General features: G+C 45.2%; 1 pseudogene; it reads left to right on the top strand.

Moving 5' to 3' along the window:
• The first annotated feature begins 14,810 nt into the window (after positions 1–14,810).
• Positions 14,811–15,881, top strand: LOC105882079 (cyclic AMP-dependent transcription factor ATF-1 pseudogene; annotated as a pseudogene).
• The last annotated feature ends 1,739 nt before the right edge of the window (positions 15,882–17,620 follow it).

Below are 17,620 nucleotides of genomic sequence, written 5' to 3'. Positions count from 1 at the left end.
AACTGGTATTAACTGAGCAGCAACCAAGTGGACACACAGGTACTACAGTAATAGGGTATTTGGGCAGGTGGCAGGTGGGGGGGACGGGTATATACATATATAATGAGTGAGATGTGCACCATCTGGAGGATGGTCATGCTGGAGACTCAGACTTGTGGGGGGAGAGGGGAAAGGGCATTTATTGAAATCTTAAAATCTGTACCCCCATAATATGCTGAAAAAAAAAAAAAAAGAAAAGAAATGGAGTGTGAATATGTGACTGAATTGCAATCTCATGATAAAACTTTAACCGAAAAAAAGTTGCTTCTTATGGATGATCAAAGAAAGTGGTCTCTTGGAATCTACTTCTGGTGAAGATGCTGTGAACATTGTTGAAATGTAATTTAGGATATTACCTAAACTCCGTTGATACCGCAGCAGCAGGGTTTGAGAGAACTGACTCTAATTTTGAAAGAAGTTCTACTGTGGGTAAAATGCTATCAAATGCATCACATGTTACAGGGAAATCTTTCATGAAAAGAGTGAGTCAACTGATGCAGTAAACTTCATTGTCTTATTTTAAGAAATTGCCAGAGCCACTCTAACCGTCAGCAACCACCACCCTGATCAGTCAGCAACCATCAACATTGAGGCAAGACCCTCCACCAGCAAAATGATTATTAGCATTTTTTAAAAAGCAGTAAAGTATTTTTAAATTAAGGTATATACTTTTTTTAAGACAAAATTCTACTACACACAATAGACTACAGCACCAAAAAATTCATGTGACTCTCCTTATTGTGATATCTGCTTTCTTGTGGTCTGGAACTGAACCCGCAATATCTCAGAGGGATGCCTGTATCACAGTTGGCATTCTTCTGTTTTTGTTTCTTTTATTGCTGGTTCGTTCCTTAACCATGGACTTAACTGGCCAGCCCCAGTGGACTCACGATGAATTCCATTAAAAAGCACACTGGGGAAGTAGGCGAAAGAATTTTGGCAAAATCACAAAATGGGGATAATAATATACCAATTGGAAAGGAATACTCGCCCATCTCGTGGGGGTGCTGTGAGAATTAATTAATGTTTGTAAAGGCCTTTGAGGTCCTTGGAGAGAAGGTGCCACCAGAGTGCTAAGCATTATTGTGAAGGGATTATGTGCGCAAATACAATACCAGGAGCCAGGATATTACTAAAAATAAAGCAGAACTTTCTGTGAGGAAGGTAAGGAAGGAAATGCCTCACTGAAAAAAGCTTAACTGTCTTTTAATACAAATGCTTCAGCTACCCGGTAATGGAACAGCAAATCCGAGATTCTATTGTAAGTAAAGGATTATGTTTTCTCGGCATTGTCAAGGTGCTGTGGAACAAAACAAAATGACTGCTTTCCCCAAAAGAAGGTTATAGTCTTTGAAAAAGAGATTAAGAGGATGTTTGGCTATTGCACTATGTAGTCCATCCAGGAGGAAAAAGGCAACAGTAAAGGCAAACGTTTGTTTGCATTTGGAGGGAAGGGTTTTAAAAATTGGAAGAAAGGGGACTGCTCCAAATTAAAATAATTATTGGTGGTTGCTCCCAATAAATCTAGTAGCACAGATTAAAGCCTGTTAGAAACCTAAGCACATTTTACATTTGCTTTTCTCTTAAACAAGTACTTTAAAATGCTAAATTGGAAATAGCAGAAGATATTCTTATGTGTTTACAGAGAATGATCACATTAACTTTAAAAAAAAACAAAAAACAACTCTACTTGGTCCATATTGTAAGTAATATCTGTTGTATTGTGTTTAAGGAATTCTCCAGTGTTTTAGAAGTCCTTATTAGGCATTTGGCTAACAAACTTTACAGCAGAAATGGGCAGGAGCCCCCAGCCTCCTGTTCCTACAGCCCTTCTTTCTAGCCCTTTCTCTCCTCCACCCCCTGATTTTGTAACAAGGCCTCTGGAGTCTGAAGCAGATTAGCAAACAAAAAAATCCTTTAATGTCAGGGAATACTTTCCCCAGCATAAATGCGATTAATGTGCCAGCCCAGCAAATTCTACATTTCAAATACCTCAGCCGCGTAATAAGCCATTTCCCCCAACACCCTAATTCATGGCACAAAGGTCATTTTATGGGAATGTTTGCACTGGTTAGACTTTCTTTCTCCATTCTTCCTTCCCATCCCATCTCCCACTCTCTCGATTTGCTACTTTCAAAACGTCCTTCACATAGTCTTTAGAAAAGCATCAAAGAGCACAAACACAATAACCTGTGGGTCCGGAGAAGCCGGAAGACAGAAGGAATGTGGAACCTGAGCCGCCTGGCTGGCCCCAGAAGACAGGGCAGCAACACCACGGCCATAAGTGGCTCCACGCAGCCACCCACACAGTTTCCCAAAACTTCTACGGTAACAGAGAGGAACGATGGGCCGGTTCCATAGGCCCCACTTGGACATTATAAGAAATGGAAATGGGTTTGTACAAACAGAAAAGGCGGGCAGTGTGGTCTGATCTTAGGATCAGAACTAGAGTCCCTCTAAGCACCACTGCATTCAGTGGCTCGCCCAAGATCGAGAAACAGGAGGGCAGAGGCTTATGGCCACCATGTCCCTCCGCTTGCCAGAGCCATCGTGCCCTCCCAGACCACGCTGCTTCCTTCAGGAAAGCGTCGTCACCCTGCTCTCATCCCGGAGCCCCCGGAGAAAAAGACTATTTTGGGGTTATTTACTCAAAACCACTGGGTAAACTCTGACTCACATGAACATTTCCCTTGACTTGCCCTTTGAAATCAGAGCACCATGAGTCACCTTACTGTCCTATCCTTTTGGTCGGTGACCAAGGGGAAATGCTTCATGTTAAGAAGTAAGTCCTGGTGGCTTGGTGGTGGTGACGCGCTGAGCGTCGCAATGGGGCCGGAAGAGCCCTGCAGCTGTGAGCCCAAAAAGTGCTCACGGCACAGGGGCCAAGAGACCCCTCCTTCCTGAAAGACAGGGTCTCCCTCAGTCCCTTTCTGCTAAAACAGTAGAAACTATAGAGCGAGAAAGCATGCGTGTGTATTAATATATATATTTCTAAAAAGCAGTCATGACAATTTTATTGCAAGACAGCAAGTGACATAACAAATGAACTGCAGCGAGATGGGTGGATCTTAGCAATACGATATTAAGTAAAAAACAAAGTTCCACATCATATTATGTAGTGTACCATATCCTTTATATGGTTTAAAGTAACTAAAAATGTTTAAAAATGCGTGCAGTTTAGGGCTACGATAAACTATATGGACAGCAAAGCAAGGAAATGCTCAGTTCAGGGTTCAGCACGCTGCTGAGGAAGATGGGGGGAGGTTGGGAATGTGTCATTAGATGTGAGTTTCCAGTTCTATTTTTGTTTGGGGAGATGGGCTTGCAGATGTGTAGTATTAAAAATAAGTAAATAACTAAATATAATCTGAACATTCACAGTCCAATGATGACCATGTGTCATGCATGAGTCAAGGACCATGATTAATCCAGTTAAACATGGAAATGACAAAGTACCGTAGACTAGGTGGCCTGAACAACAGATATTCATTGTCTCACAGTTGTGGAGGCCCAAAGTCCAAAGTCGAAGTGTGGACAGGGCTTGTCCTTCCGGGGCAGGGAGGGAAGGCTCTGCCCCAGGCTCGCTCGTCACCTGAGGATGGCTGTCTCCTCCCTGCGCCCTGTCCCGCTGCTGCCTCTGGGTCCACATTTGCTTTTTGAAGACGACGCTGGTTTTATTGGATTAGGAGCCACCCTCATGCCTTTGCTGTAACTTGATTACCTTTGTAAAGACCCTTTCTCCAAATGAGGTCACAGTCTGCGTTCCTGGGGGTTAGGGCTCCAACACATCTTTCTTTTTTAGGAGAACACAATTCCACCCGTAATATCAACGTACAACACTTGACTGTGTTAAGATGCATAGCAGCGGGTAAGGAAGAAGATAGTTATTTTAATTGTGTACTTACAATTTTAGCAGTTTTCAAAGTTTTTTATTCTTTATGGCACGGCCAGCTTAAGTGTTGTGCGTGGAAGAAATATAAAGAATATAAAGCAGAAGCATTGCCCCCAGAGCATGACATAAGTTATATAGTAAATCTTGGCCTGCCCTGGAGCAGGTAATAAGCTGCTATGCTTCTATTATGCTTTAGGGCTCATCTAACTGAGGCTCCCGCCTCTAAATTCAGCCCTACCTCAGTCTTTGAGTAGAAGGAACAGATGGGACATGGGTTAGTAGCTCAGATGAATTTTATCATGTTGACCTTGGTATCCTAGCTCTCTCCTGCAACTGAGTCTCTTCCTCTTTTCCAAGGGATGCAATTCCTGCTTATAACCCAGTTTCCAATAACACGGCTCCCCCGTGCTTGCCTTGACTCCTCCCCAGGGCTGAGGCCCCGCACCAACCGCTGCCATTCCCTCAGCCGCCATCCACCTGGCTGCACGTCCATAGGAGCTACCCTTGACTGCTCCTTGGCTGCCCACCTTGGATTTTTGGACTAGGTTTGAAACTGTAGTTGATGGTATATATATATATATATATCCTTTATATCCTTTCCTTATATGGATTTATCTCCTGGCTTTATAGCTAATTTAAGATTTGTGGCAGAGAATTATTGAAATCTCAAGTAACACATTTCGGTCCATACTCTTATGTCTAGCACATGAATCTTGTCCTTCTCTGGGAATGTGCCAGAAAACCATGCCAGCAGTCCAGAGCCTGGCCTTTCCAGCCCTGATCCTCTCTGAGCAGCCACAGCTGGAAACGAGACCACGCTTCAGTTAGACTGCAGAGCAACTGAAGGAAGAGAGATAAAGGAAGTCTTCCTGGTAAAGAAAGACAGTTTTCAGATGGGCGAGGCTGGGGAAAGGAGTTTATTTTGCTGTATGAGGCAGTCTTGACCCTCACACGAAGACCAGTAGCCACTCCCAGAATCAGAGTGTGAAACTGTCCTCTGTGATTGAGATCCCCACATTGCTTACTCAGCATCACATGTAGTCATTCAACAACTGTCTTCACCATGCCATTGTGTATAGGCTCGGGACTGCCTAGGACGGTGCGGTGGTGAAAGGGTGCTGGCCGGCCTGACGTCACTGGGGAAAGATGATCAGAGTGAGGTCAGGGGACACGCTGGAGGGAACAACGGCACTGAGAAGGGAGCAGAGGCCAGGCGCGGCCTCCAGCCTACAGCACTAGGATGAGGGCGGCCTCTGCCTGGGCAGCCCCAGACTTGGAGACCTTGACCCTCGGCCTTCTTGGTCTGCCCGACCTCTGGCAAGTTGCTAGAACGTGAAGAGAACAGCACGTGTCCCACTAGAGGGCCGCAAACCTCTCTGTGGAACCCAAAGCACTCCTAGCCCCTCCTCTAGACACTTAGGTTCAAGGTCACTCTGCAGAGCCACAGCGAAGAGCTTGGACAGCTCTGGATTTGAATCCTGGCTCCACTGCCAGCCACTTGTGTGATTCCCAGAAAATCCCTCAACCGCTCCATACAGATTTCTTACTCTGATACACAAAACCCGTAACGTCTACCTTTTAAGGTTGTTAAGGATAAAGTGGAATAATGCCTCGTCTTTAATGACAGCCATCGGCCCACCCTGCCAGCAGCCTGCCTCAGGCGCGGGGCACGGGCCCTGTGTCCATCCTCTGCCCTTTAGACACGTCCTGTTGAAATCCCAACAATTCAGTTTTTCTGTGGCTGCCATCACCTGTTCTTTTTTACGCAGGAATTGTTTACGAACATAACAATCTAATGATGGTTTTTTGTTTTCTCAGAATTTCCCTTTCTTGTGAATCATATTTCTGGCCTAGCAGGGCATACTTGTCCTTTTCCTGAACTTTCTGAGGCCTGTTTTCCCAAGTCCAGGTTCAGGTCAGCCCGGCCTGGTGGTTCCTTACTTCCATTTGATCCAGCATGACACAGTCATTTGTTTCTCTGGGTTCCTGGAAATTACACAATGGCCAACAAGTTCTTTTTCGTCAGATTTAAGTCAAGAATAGAAGTCCCCTTGTTGTTTCCTCTGCCTTCTCGGTGACGAGCGTGTCATGAATCCTGGCAAAGACGTGTTCCATTGCACAGTTTACTTTTAGCGGAACAAGACTCCGAGTAAAATCTGATCCTTTGAAGCCGGTCACCAGTATCACCTAATTGGCCTGTTAATTACCTAGCATTGATAAAGCATCGTCCTACATCACCCTCAGAATAATAAAATAGCACTAGCTTCCATTTATTGTGCATTTTCAACGTGTGTACCAGGCATCTAGGTATGTGCTTCTAGTACATTGTCCCTTGTGAGCTTTAAAATAGCCCTTTTCTTGAAATCATCATGCCAAATAAAATAAGATAAAATAAAATAAATAAAATAAAATAACCCTGCGAGGTAAGTGCTACTATTAGTTTGCATTTTACAGATATGGAAACCAAGGAACAAAGAGATTATGTCATTTGCCTAAAGCCACACAGTTTGCAAGTAGGAGGGCGAGGGCTCTAACCCCAGAGCTCTCTGTTGCTTCTCTCGTGGGCTCTCACGCCAGCTCGAGAACTTACCAGCTGTCCGACCTTTGGGGCGTTGCCCACTGTCTCTCTCTGTTTCCTCGAGTGTAAAAATGGGAATGACGATATCCACATTACCGGGACCGTGGTACAAATGGAATGCGAGCGCGTTTGGGAAGCAGGTAGTACCGTTCCTGGGGAAGCGCAGGTGCACCAGGCAGGAGGGCGTCACCCCCATCACTGTGGCCACCGCACTGCCGGTGCTGCCACCTTGCCCTGCTCTGCACATGCCGGGTCTGAAGTCAGGTTGCATCTCACATGCATCGTAATGCACACACCAGGTGAGGGTTTGCTTTTCCTCAAAAGGTCATTACTTGTTAGCATGTCTTTCTAGAAATGTCATCTCTGAATCCAGGAAATACAATGTTTCCACGTGTGTTGGATTTGTCTAGCTAATTTAGCTAATTTATTAGTAACCGGAGGGAGGAGCCTGCTTGGGTTTTCCCGAGTTCTCTCGACACTCCACGCTGAGTCTCACGCTCTCTAAGGACTCAGCACCTGGGTGTGCAGCACGTAGGTGTTTGCCAAAAGCAAATTCAGCTGCCCTTGTGCTAAGTAAAAGATGCTTTATTGCCTCCTAATGTGGGGAGGGTCTTTGTGCCTCCCTGCAGAAGGGCCCTGAGGCAGCTGCAGGAAACATGCAGCCAGAGGGCGAATGGAAAATGTATGTGTCTGGGCCACTGTCCTAAACTCTGGCTCTGAAGAGTTTCCAGAAAGAGAAGGCAGAACTGGGTTATATTCTTTTAGGTTTTATTCTGTCTCCTTGGTTTTGGAGTGAGCGTGTGTGTGCGCATGCGCGCTCTTTCACCCTGCCAGTGATTAGGCCGCGCTGCTGCAAATGTTTCGAGGGACGTTATGAGACAGTTCGTGCATTCAGGAAACAGGCCTTGCCGAGGGAGTCTGTACCAGGTACCGGCCCAGCCTCAGCAGGAATCACCTGGAACAAGAGCTCCAGGTGTCTTTTGGCTGCATCAGCAGTTTTCATGCCCAGCCTTTTTGAGACTTTTATAACTCTACTGCTAAAAAAGCAAACAAATAAATAAAAATTAACTAGTTTGAAAGTCGGTCTACAAAGCCTCAGCCTGGAGATCATTTTTTTTTTCCTGAAATTCAGAAAGTTTCTAACTTATTGATCTATAAATAAGTGGTATCCTGACTCTGGGGACATTTTTACTTGCACTTTAATGGTTTCAAAATTAGGAAGAGCTGGCTGCTGAGTTGCACCTCCCACCACGACTACCTCCTCTTTTTCTATTAAAAAGGTTACAGAAATAACAGTTGTGATGGAACAAACTTCTCTAGCATATTTGCTGGTTTTTAAATATCCTACAAAATTTCACTAATCGGATTTTTTAAAAGGTCAAGAGTTGTTCAGCTTATATTGTACACACGGAGACTTTCCTTTGGGGTTACAGGAGTTTTCTTTGCTTTTCTTAGAATTTTGCTCTTTAGTTTCTCTTTTGATTGACGTGGCCAAATGCTGGAGTTGCTTCCAGTGATAGACGTGTCCAGCTTTCCTTTGTGTGTTTATAGAAATCGAAACACACTTCACGATGAGCTCTTCTCTCCCAATAAAGGGGAGATAGGACATTGTAGACAATAACTTTTTCAACAGAACGTTTTGCTTTTTATTTCATTCAGCTCATGTTAGGCGCAGAAGCAGCTCAGACAGCTCTCGCGATGGGAGTGACGGTGGCGGGGATGGGTTGGCGAGTGTGGGGGCGCCGCCTCTCTGTGGGTGACTATTTGGTTTGGTAATTAATGAAAGATAAAGAGGACTTTTCTGCATTTTTTTTGCAAGAAATGTAAGTTTATGTTTCTCCCCACATGTTTACCTCGGCCCTCTTCTTGTCCATTCTGCAGGGCGACTGTGTCGCACGACTCTAGGGGCGTTGTTTCTAGCAGGTTCCATGTGCTGGTGTCTGCGTCACACAGGCCTGCAAGGAGCCTAAGGTACGTGGGAGCAGTTGCCTTTCTCTTGCTGCCAGGAGGTCCCTTTTGTTTCCAGTCCTGCTCCCTGGGACCTACAAAGGCCCAGGTAACTCTTCTTTCCTTCCCTCGCGTGAAGTTCCCCTTCCCTGAGGGTCTGGCAGGCTCCGGGGAGCTAAGGCTGGGTGGCGTCTCTCCCCGGCTGAGACTTGACGCCATGAGAGACTTCGGAAAAGTATTAGAGAGTCACGTTTTCCAGAGTGTCTCCCTTGGGACGCAATTTCTGAGCAAGGCTTCCCAGTAAAAGGGATTTCTGGCCAAATCATTTTGGGAAAAGCTTCATAGCATATCTCATTTTGGATAGTCAACTAACCTTGTTAATCAAGGTTAAAATAAGGCTGGGAAGAGAAAAGGAAACAAGCAATCAACTGCAACAATAGCAAAAATAAACACACTTTAACTTTGCCTCACCCAGAATTTCCCAGATGATTTGTACTCATTTGTTTCATGACACTGGTAGTCGCTGGAACAGGCTTTGGGAATCGCTGTCCTAGGGCATCTCAGACACCTTCTAGGCTCAAGGAAATCAGCAATTTAATGAAACGGTTTAGTCAGGTTACAGGGAGATGTATGTGATCTCTATTATGTTTAAACATTTTCGTCATTATTTTAAAATAGATGACACCTAGAAATCAGGTTGGATTATTACTCTTCAAGCCCCATTATGCAGAGACCATCTGGCCAGTGTACAGGAATCAAATCTAGGTGGTGAGATTAGAAAGAGACAAACCAGAAATGTTGTAGAGTAAGGCCTGATAAGAATAAGATAAGAATAAGACAGAATAAGCTGATCCCAGAATGGTCTCTTTTTTTTTCACTTTTTTTTTTATTTCGGCATATTATGGGGGTACAGATTTTAAGGTTTCAATAAATGCTCTTTCCCCCCTCCCCCCACAAGTCTGACCATCCCCCAGATGGTGCACATCTCACTCATTATGTATGTATATACCCGCCCCCTCCCCTCTCCCCCCTGCCCAATACCCTATTACTGTAGTACCTATGTGTCCACTTAGATGCTGCTCAGTTAATACCAGTTTGCTGGTGAGTATATGTGGTGCTTGTTTTTTCATTCTTGGGATACTTCACTTAGTAGTATGGGTTCCAGCTCTAACCAGGAAAATATAAGATGTGCTATATCACCGTTGTTTCTTAGAGCTGAATAGTACTCCAAGGTATACATATACCACATTTTATTAATCCATTCTTGGATTGATGGGCACTTGGGCTGTTTCCACAGCCTTGCAATTATGAATTGTGCTGCTATAAACATTCGAGTGCAGGTGTCTTTTTTGTAGAGTGTCACTGGATCTTTTGGGTAGATGGCCAGTAATGGGATTGCAGAATGGTCTCTTAAGAAAACAATACCCAGATCTGGTCCTCAGTTGCACTCATGTAAAGAAATTTGATTTGGTCAGTGCCCTCAGAAGTGATCAGGCTCAAAGTGACTGACTCCTATTAAGAAATCTCACACAAGATTGATGTATAAACCAGAATGCTGATGATTGCTGTTTAGTAAGAATAGAGATGCCATGGGCAGCTATATGGTCGTATTGGCTAGACAGTACACCCTGTTCATGGGAAGGCTGCATGGGAAGCCCAAAATTATAAGGTTGTTTTATGAACAAGAAATCTGAGCAATGGAATTTCATTGGATAGTGGTATTCACTAGAGACACAGATTTGCCAAATAGAAGAATAATTACACTGGCAGACCCATACGTATTTGTTCCCTGGAGAGACAGTAAATATTCTCCCTATGTGAGACCCTCTTTTATTGCACTCTGAAAACCACTCCCCCTGGAAGGGAGAAAGAAAGGTTCCAGCCCAGCTCCCAAGCCTGGTTTCATGCTCTGCTTGTGTGGGTCGCACTTGTCTGGGATCTTCTTGACTCGACTTTCCAGACAGTCTCCAGGTGGATGCCTCTGCAGGTGGTTGATGGCTGACGCCCCGTCCCTTCCAGAGAGTGTTTCCATGTCTGGGCTACTTTGTCTCACCACACACGTCCTGGCCCCTCTGTAGCAGGCCCGACTATCTGCATTGCTGCTGCTTTGGTTGGAAGCGTGCAGAGAGGTGGGAGGATGTAGGGATGACGCCCCTCATAGACTCACCATCCACGAACTTCTCTATACAAATAACTTTCCCCTCAGTCTGTTCTACTTCTTGCCTTAATTTAAAACAGTTCAAGCCAACAAATACAGCAAATATTTGTTTACCAAGTTCCTATCACATCTAACGCAATATGCTTAGTTAGCACCATTGAGGAATTGGAAACAGAAAGTCTAACCCTTATTTCAGGACTCTGTCCATTTACTGAGCTTAGCAAATAGTTTTGAAACATCTCTTGAGTGCCTGCAAATTTTATTAGCCCTGTGGAACTGAAGCTGCTTCCTCCCACCCCTGTCATTCCATTTCTCTGGCACCTTTATTATTCCAGCCTTGTTTTGTTTCTCTCTTAGCACTAGATCTGGATGCCTTTTAAAACTTGAACTTCTATAACCACGTTATCCAAGGTGGTGAGCCATGACTCCCCATCTTATTTTATTTGTTGAAGCATTTATCATTATCTGAAATTATTTTACCTGTTTACTTATTTTTATTATTTTTTTTAGATAGAGTGTCGCTTTGTTGCCCAGGCTAGAGTGAGTGCCATGGCGTCAGCCTAGCTCACAGCAACCTCAAACTCCTGGGCTCAAGCAATCCTCCTGCCTCAGCCTCCCGAGTAGCTGGGACTACAGGCATGCGCCACCATGCCGGCTAATTTTTTCTATATATATATTAGTTGGCCAATTAATTTCTATTTTTACAGTAGAGACGGGGTCTCGCTCTTGCTCAGGCTGGTTTCAAACTCCTGACCTCAAGCAATCCGCCCGCCTCTGCCTCCCAGAGTGCTAGGATTATAGGCGTGAGCCACCGCGCCCGGCCTGTTTGCTTATTGCTAAGTGTCTGTCTTACTTATCTAGAAAATGTGAGCTCAGAGAAGGCAGAGACCTCGTCTGTCTTACTGACGTTGGTGCTACTGTGTCCCCAGTTCCGATAGCAGCCTTAGCACACAGGCATTCAAGCAACACACGCTGGGGGACAGTGACTGAGCAGGGAGGAGTGAGCGAGTCTTACCTTGTAACCGACAGCCCTGAACGCTTCTGTCAGAACCCGATGCAGAAGCAGGGCTTGCGTATTCCTTTGTTCCCCACAAGACAACATGTCCAGGAGCTTGGCAGGTGTTGCCATCTGCTCCGTGGAAGGAGCCGCACTCCAAGTCACAGTGTCTCCCAGGCCCGGGGAAGTGATTTGTTTACTGGCAGAAACAAACGGGCCTTGGCCTCCCTAGAGGACAAGTGAGAACCTGCCTTTGCTTTGCTCCAGGGCAGAAAGGCGTTAACAGGAAAGGGAGGAGGGAGGATGAGATAAAGATAGGGACTGTGGTAGAAGGGATAATAACAGGGATACAGTAAAGGAATTATAAGTTGTCCTTGGAGGAGGGCATCAGATTCACCCTCTACCTTTGCTGTCCCCTGCAATGACCCTGCTGGGTGGCCATCATTTCTCAGTGCAAGTTCGCCCCATCGTGGGGAGTTTAATACACAGTGTTATTGATAGTAGCTAACATTTATGGAGCACCTACTTTGTGCCACGCTGGGCCACCAGGGATGCCGCCCAGGGCGCACACCACGTGTGCAGACGGTGGCCGGAAGGGCATCTGCTGGTTCTGTGTGTTTGACGCCTTTAATGCCATAACCCGGTGGGGTAGGCGCAGGCCACGCGTGGCATGGCTGGGAATCAGACCCAAAGAGTGTCTCGTGCACGTGAACTGTCCCATCAGGGGTCCGCCACCTCCTCCTAACCTCCCCTGTGGCCCCGACTCTGGCCTCTGGGGCCCCCAGGCCACGGCGGCCCTGCGCACGGCCCCCTTACCGATTCCTGTCTGCTCCCGACATAAACGCGCTCAAACCACCCCCACCTAACATCCCTGATGGCTTGTCCCTTTCCTTGGAATCAGGCCAGCATCCTCCCCACGGCCCCCAAGGCCAGCGTGACCTACCCCAGCCCTCCCACCCTCCCCCGTGTCTCCCCCACTGCTCACCCCAGGCCCCCACCTAGCTCGCTCCCTGCCCGTCTCCCCGCCTGCGGTTCCTTCTCTTTCTCTGGGTCTCGGCTTCCTATCCCATCCGTCTCTGGCCACAACACCGCAGTGTTCCTACGGCATTCTCTACCTCATTCTCTTATTTCCGTCCCAGGGTTTTTAAGCTCATGTTTTTAAAAAATATGCCCACTTGTTTCCATCATTTTCCTCCACCTGAATGTAAACTCGGGAGGGCAGACGCCACGGCACCCTGTTCCCCACTGAACCCCCACTTTGCGCCCAGAAAGTTTTCCATGCATATTTTCTGAAGGCATGAATGTCCCCTAGACATTGTGGACAGTCATCTGTACGGGGTCCATCCTTTTCCTAGATAAAATGTACTAGGGTATTTCAGGTATTCTGCGTATGCCACAGTGCCTATGTTGCCATGTCCCTATATTGTCCTTATAGTATTGTCACAGCACTCCAGGTGTGGCTGAACCTGACCAGAACACAGTGGGATTCTGCCTGCCCCTTTCTAGGCAGGCTGGAGCCCAAACGGTGGCAGCTTTTGTTAGAGGAGGTGACCGGTGGCCTCACAAACCGCCCTTCCCGTCTGCACGGTGGCCTGGGGGCTGCCTGGCCCGGCTGGCAGGTGTGCCGCTCCTCATTGCCCAGCGGGCTCTCCCTGCCATTTCTGTGGGGTGAACGCTCCCACCAGGGCTGATTTCCAGCCACCAACCGAGGTCACTGGCCGTGGCTTGGGGCGAGCAGCTGTCGTCACCAAGCCCGCTCCAGCCCTGACCCCCAGACACGGTCATCGAGAAGCGTCACCTGATGGCCCCCGAGCGTCTGACGGGTGCGGACACTCTCAGCTTCCCCCACAAAGTCAGAGTTCTGCGAAAACCAGAAATGCAGGGAGGTGGCAGGGAAGGAAGGAAGGTATTAAATCTCCTTCAGGTCCAGCGCTTGCTCCTCCTCAGGCCTTTGGGCGCAAGGACGCGAGCCTGCTTGAGACACACCAGCTTAGTCCAATCACTCGTTTTCCTCCTCTGACCAACATCAGCGGGCAAGAGGGAAGTCGTTCTCTGGTGGTTGTTTTGGTTGCTTTCATGTCACTCTCACAGCAGCCGGGATGACTTAAGAAGCCGTGATTCAGGCTGTGCCCTGCAGGGGGCGTGCGGTGTCCCCCAGCAGGCTGTGATGTCACAGGGGTGCCAGGTTTGTGTGTGTGTGTGTGTGGGGGGGGGTGTTTGTTTGTTGTATTTAGAGTACACTTCAGAGCTGTAACTTATTTACCGTGTTTGTATTTGGGTCAGTGGGAAAGGACTGGCAATTAGTTATTTTGGCAAAAGTTCAGTTATGCCTGAAAAAGGAACACAGACTTAACATGTTATATAATCGCTCTTAAACCACCTCTGGGAAGTTCTCCAAGCCCCGTGTGTCAGCCTCCATTGTGCTTGTCTGGACACAACCGCTACAAGAATTCCTATTTTATAAAGCAGGGTGGGGAAATGCCGAGAGACGGCGAGAGCTGAGTTTAATCGCGAGGTTGACTTGTTGGGGGGAGCTGGAAGGAAGAGCCCAGCTGACCCTCCAACCCGCCACATTAATCCCTAGGCCAGGCGGGCACATGGTCCTCCAGACCACTGGACCCTACGTCGTAAAATAATTTTGCTCCAGAATCTAATTAAATCTAAAAGTGAATTTTTTTTTTCATTTTTCTGTGGTAAACTTTTTATTGAAATATCACATGCACCCAGAGAAGGGCACAACGTGTAAGTGTACATCTCGATGAATTATCATCAAACAAATAGCCCCACATAGCCACTTCCCGGTCAAGAAATGAACATTACCTGTGGCTCTCATGTCCTTTCCAAAGGGGACCACTGACACCTCAGTGGAAGAGTTTTCATTTACTTTTCTGATTCCAAACCAAAGTTCTGCTTTTTATTTCTATTTTTTTCATGATTTTCTAGAAGGTCTCTAACTTAGTCATATGTTACGACAGAGATTGGGGAGTTGTGGAGCACGTCTTGGGGACATGGCAGAGTCAGATGTTGAAAACTGGGTGGGGGTCAGGGCCCCCCAGGGCATGTCAGCGCTTGGGCACACATGCCTTTGCCAGGTCCCTATGTAAATAATTTGCCTTTAAAAATATACTACAACCTTAACTTCACCCCCCACGCACACTTACACTCAGTTTTGCCCCCCCTCTCCTCCCCCGCCCCGGCCTGGTGATCATGCCGCCACTGGTGGCCCTGACTGCCGAGGGAACGGTAGCCTAGGACAGTTGGCTGTTAAGTGACACTTATTCTCCCCGCCCCTCCTGACCCCCAAGAAGGAGGGACGTCCCCCGCCGTGTGAGGGGCTGGGGAAGTGGGTAGTGAATTCGGATCCACCTGGGAGGGGGGAGTGGAAGTTCCCGCCCCGGACAGCGGCGAGGCGGCAGCCACAGTTGATTATGGAAGATTCCCACAAGAATAACACTTCAGAGACAGCACCTCAGCCTGGTTCAGCAGTTCAGGGAGCCCATATTTCTCATATTGCTCAACAAGTATCATCTTTATCAGAAAGTGAGGAGTCTCAGGACTCATCTGACAGCATAGGCTCCTCACAGAAAGCCCACGGGATCCTAGCACGGCGCCCATCGTACAGGAAAATTTTTAAAGATCTATCTTCTGAAGATACACGAGGCAGAAAAGGAGACGGAGAAAACCCTGGAGTTTCTGCTGTCACTTCTATGTCCGTTCCTACTCCCATCTATCAGACTAGCAGTGGACAGTACATTGCCATTGCCCCAAATGGAGCCTTACAGTTGGCCAGTCCAGGGACAGATGGAGTACAGGGACTTCAGACATTAACCATGACGAATTCAGGCAATACTCAGCAAGGCACAACTATTCTCCAGTATGCGCAGACCTCTGATGGACAGCAAATACTTGTGCACAGCAATCAAGTGGTAGTACAGACGGCATTGGGAGATATGCAGACATATCAGATTCGTACCACACCTTCAGCTACTTCTCTGCCACAAACTGTGGTGATGACATCTCCTGTTACTCTTACATCTCAGACAACTAAGACAGATGACCCCCAATTCAAAGGAGAAATAAGGTTAATGAAAAACAGAGAGGCTGCTCGAGAATGTCGCAGAAAGAAGAAAGAATATGTTAAATGCCTGGAAAATCGAGTTGCAGTCCTGGAAAATCAAAATAAGACTCTAATAGAAGAGTTAAAAACTTTGAAGGATCTTTATTCCCATAAAAGTGTTTGATTCTTAACAAAGAAAATATTTTTGTGGACTTGCCTAAAATTATATTTGATTTTTAGTGGAGTTTTATAAATTAAAAGGTCAGAAGTGGAGCTTTTTATGTAGGCTTTTGCAACTCAAATATCTTTGTAAGATATCTGGTGACAGAGGATAAAGTGGAAAGTGACCTCAAGGAAGCTACTGGCAAAACTGGAAGCTTTGTAAAAATGAAACATACTCAAGAAGCAAGAAACGAACTTTCAGCAATTTGAATTTTCTTTCTTTTTTTTTTTAATTTGAATTTTCTAAGTAACAATAGTTGTCAGTCCAAAAATGGCAGATAAAGATGAGATTTGGTAAATTGGATTTTTAGAAGTAAATCAGTTTACCCTATCGGTTTGCATTTCTTACTGTTTTTCTGAAATTTACCTTTTTCAGTTTGTGTGTGTGTGTGTATTTTATTTCTGCCAATACATTCTAAATTACAAATGTAAAAGAAAACCTAACACATTACTAAATACATAAATTATGTGTTCTGATTACATACACTTGTTCTATTGTCGAATCTTTTAAAAGAGTTTTTAAAAGTTTGTTTGTTGGACTTGAGAGAGTTTTTGAGAGTGTGTTAATTATTTTTGAGGTCTTGTCCTAAAAGGTTTCTAAGGTACATGAATAGAATACGGTGATTTTGTAACATTTTTTTTTTATCAGAATGGAAAGAGAACTGTTTGATACTTTTAAATGGTTTGTTTTTTGCTTACTCTGGTAATGGTGATTTTCTACAAATATATAATAAATTGTTTTTTGATTCTATATTCTGTATGCAGTTGAATATCTATTACTTATTCTGTTGTGCTTTGATAGAATGGAATGTTTACAGGCCCTTAAAATACTATTTTTTAAAAAGCTTTCTAAAGATGCATACCAAAGTTTTTCCAAGAAGATTTTATAATCAGTTTAATCTAAGGTTTATCAGATTCTAAAATAGTGTAGTTATTAAGGCAATTTTATGTTAGAGACTATTTTGTAATGTAGTGCATGGTACCTTTATAAGAAAAGTGACTGCCAATATATTTTTATAGCTAATCTTTATAAATTCTAACATTGAGTTTTTGATGATTATTTTAAATGTTTATATAGTTTGTTTAGTAAAAAATTTTTTTGCATTGCAAAGTATCATTTTTATATTATGGGAAGTGAAGTTTTCAGATTGGCTTATATTTGAATTGTAAATTTTGTATACAGTTTAAAGTTCAAAATGCTATCAGTACACCAGTGTTTAACCTCTGTATTCCAATTTGTATACACTTTGAAATTGTACTGCAAAACTATTGTGTGCTTCTTACACAGTATGTATTATATTGTCTATGAAATTAAAAAACATTTCATAAAATTAAAAAAAAATGTTACAAAATTCATGGTGCCACGTGAGGTATAGTGATATATCATAAAGACTTATAATTACAGTTAGAGAAGAAGTACTTAAGTGCTTGTTTATTGTCCCATTGCTGCACCTGGACTTTCTTGGTGGTGTCCAGGCACCATCTCTTCCTCTTCAGGTCCAGGAAATTTCTCTCGTGTTCTTCATTGTCCAATGCCCCATTTCTGGCTAATTTCACATCTCCCGCAAAAGGAAAAAGATAGCAGTGCTGGTATTATTCACAGTATGCCACAGAATCATGAAACAGTGTAACTCTTCTTTCATGTATTCTGGCTGGTGTCTCTGGTGATGCTGTGTCATCTACAGTGACGACCGCCAGTACTGGCTGCCAACGACGCTTTCATAGTTACT

The sequence above is a fragment of the Microcebus murinus genome, chromosome 15, assembly GCF_040939455.1.
Source record: "Microcebus murinus isolate Inina chromosome 15, M.murinus_Inina_mat1.0, whole genome shotgun sequence".
NCBI lineage: Eukaryota > Metazoa > Chordata > Mammalia > Primates > Cheirogaleidae > Microcebus > Microcebus murinus.
This window is presented reverse-complemented; position numbering and strand designations above follow the sequence as displayed.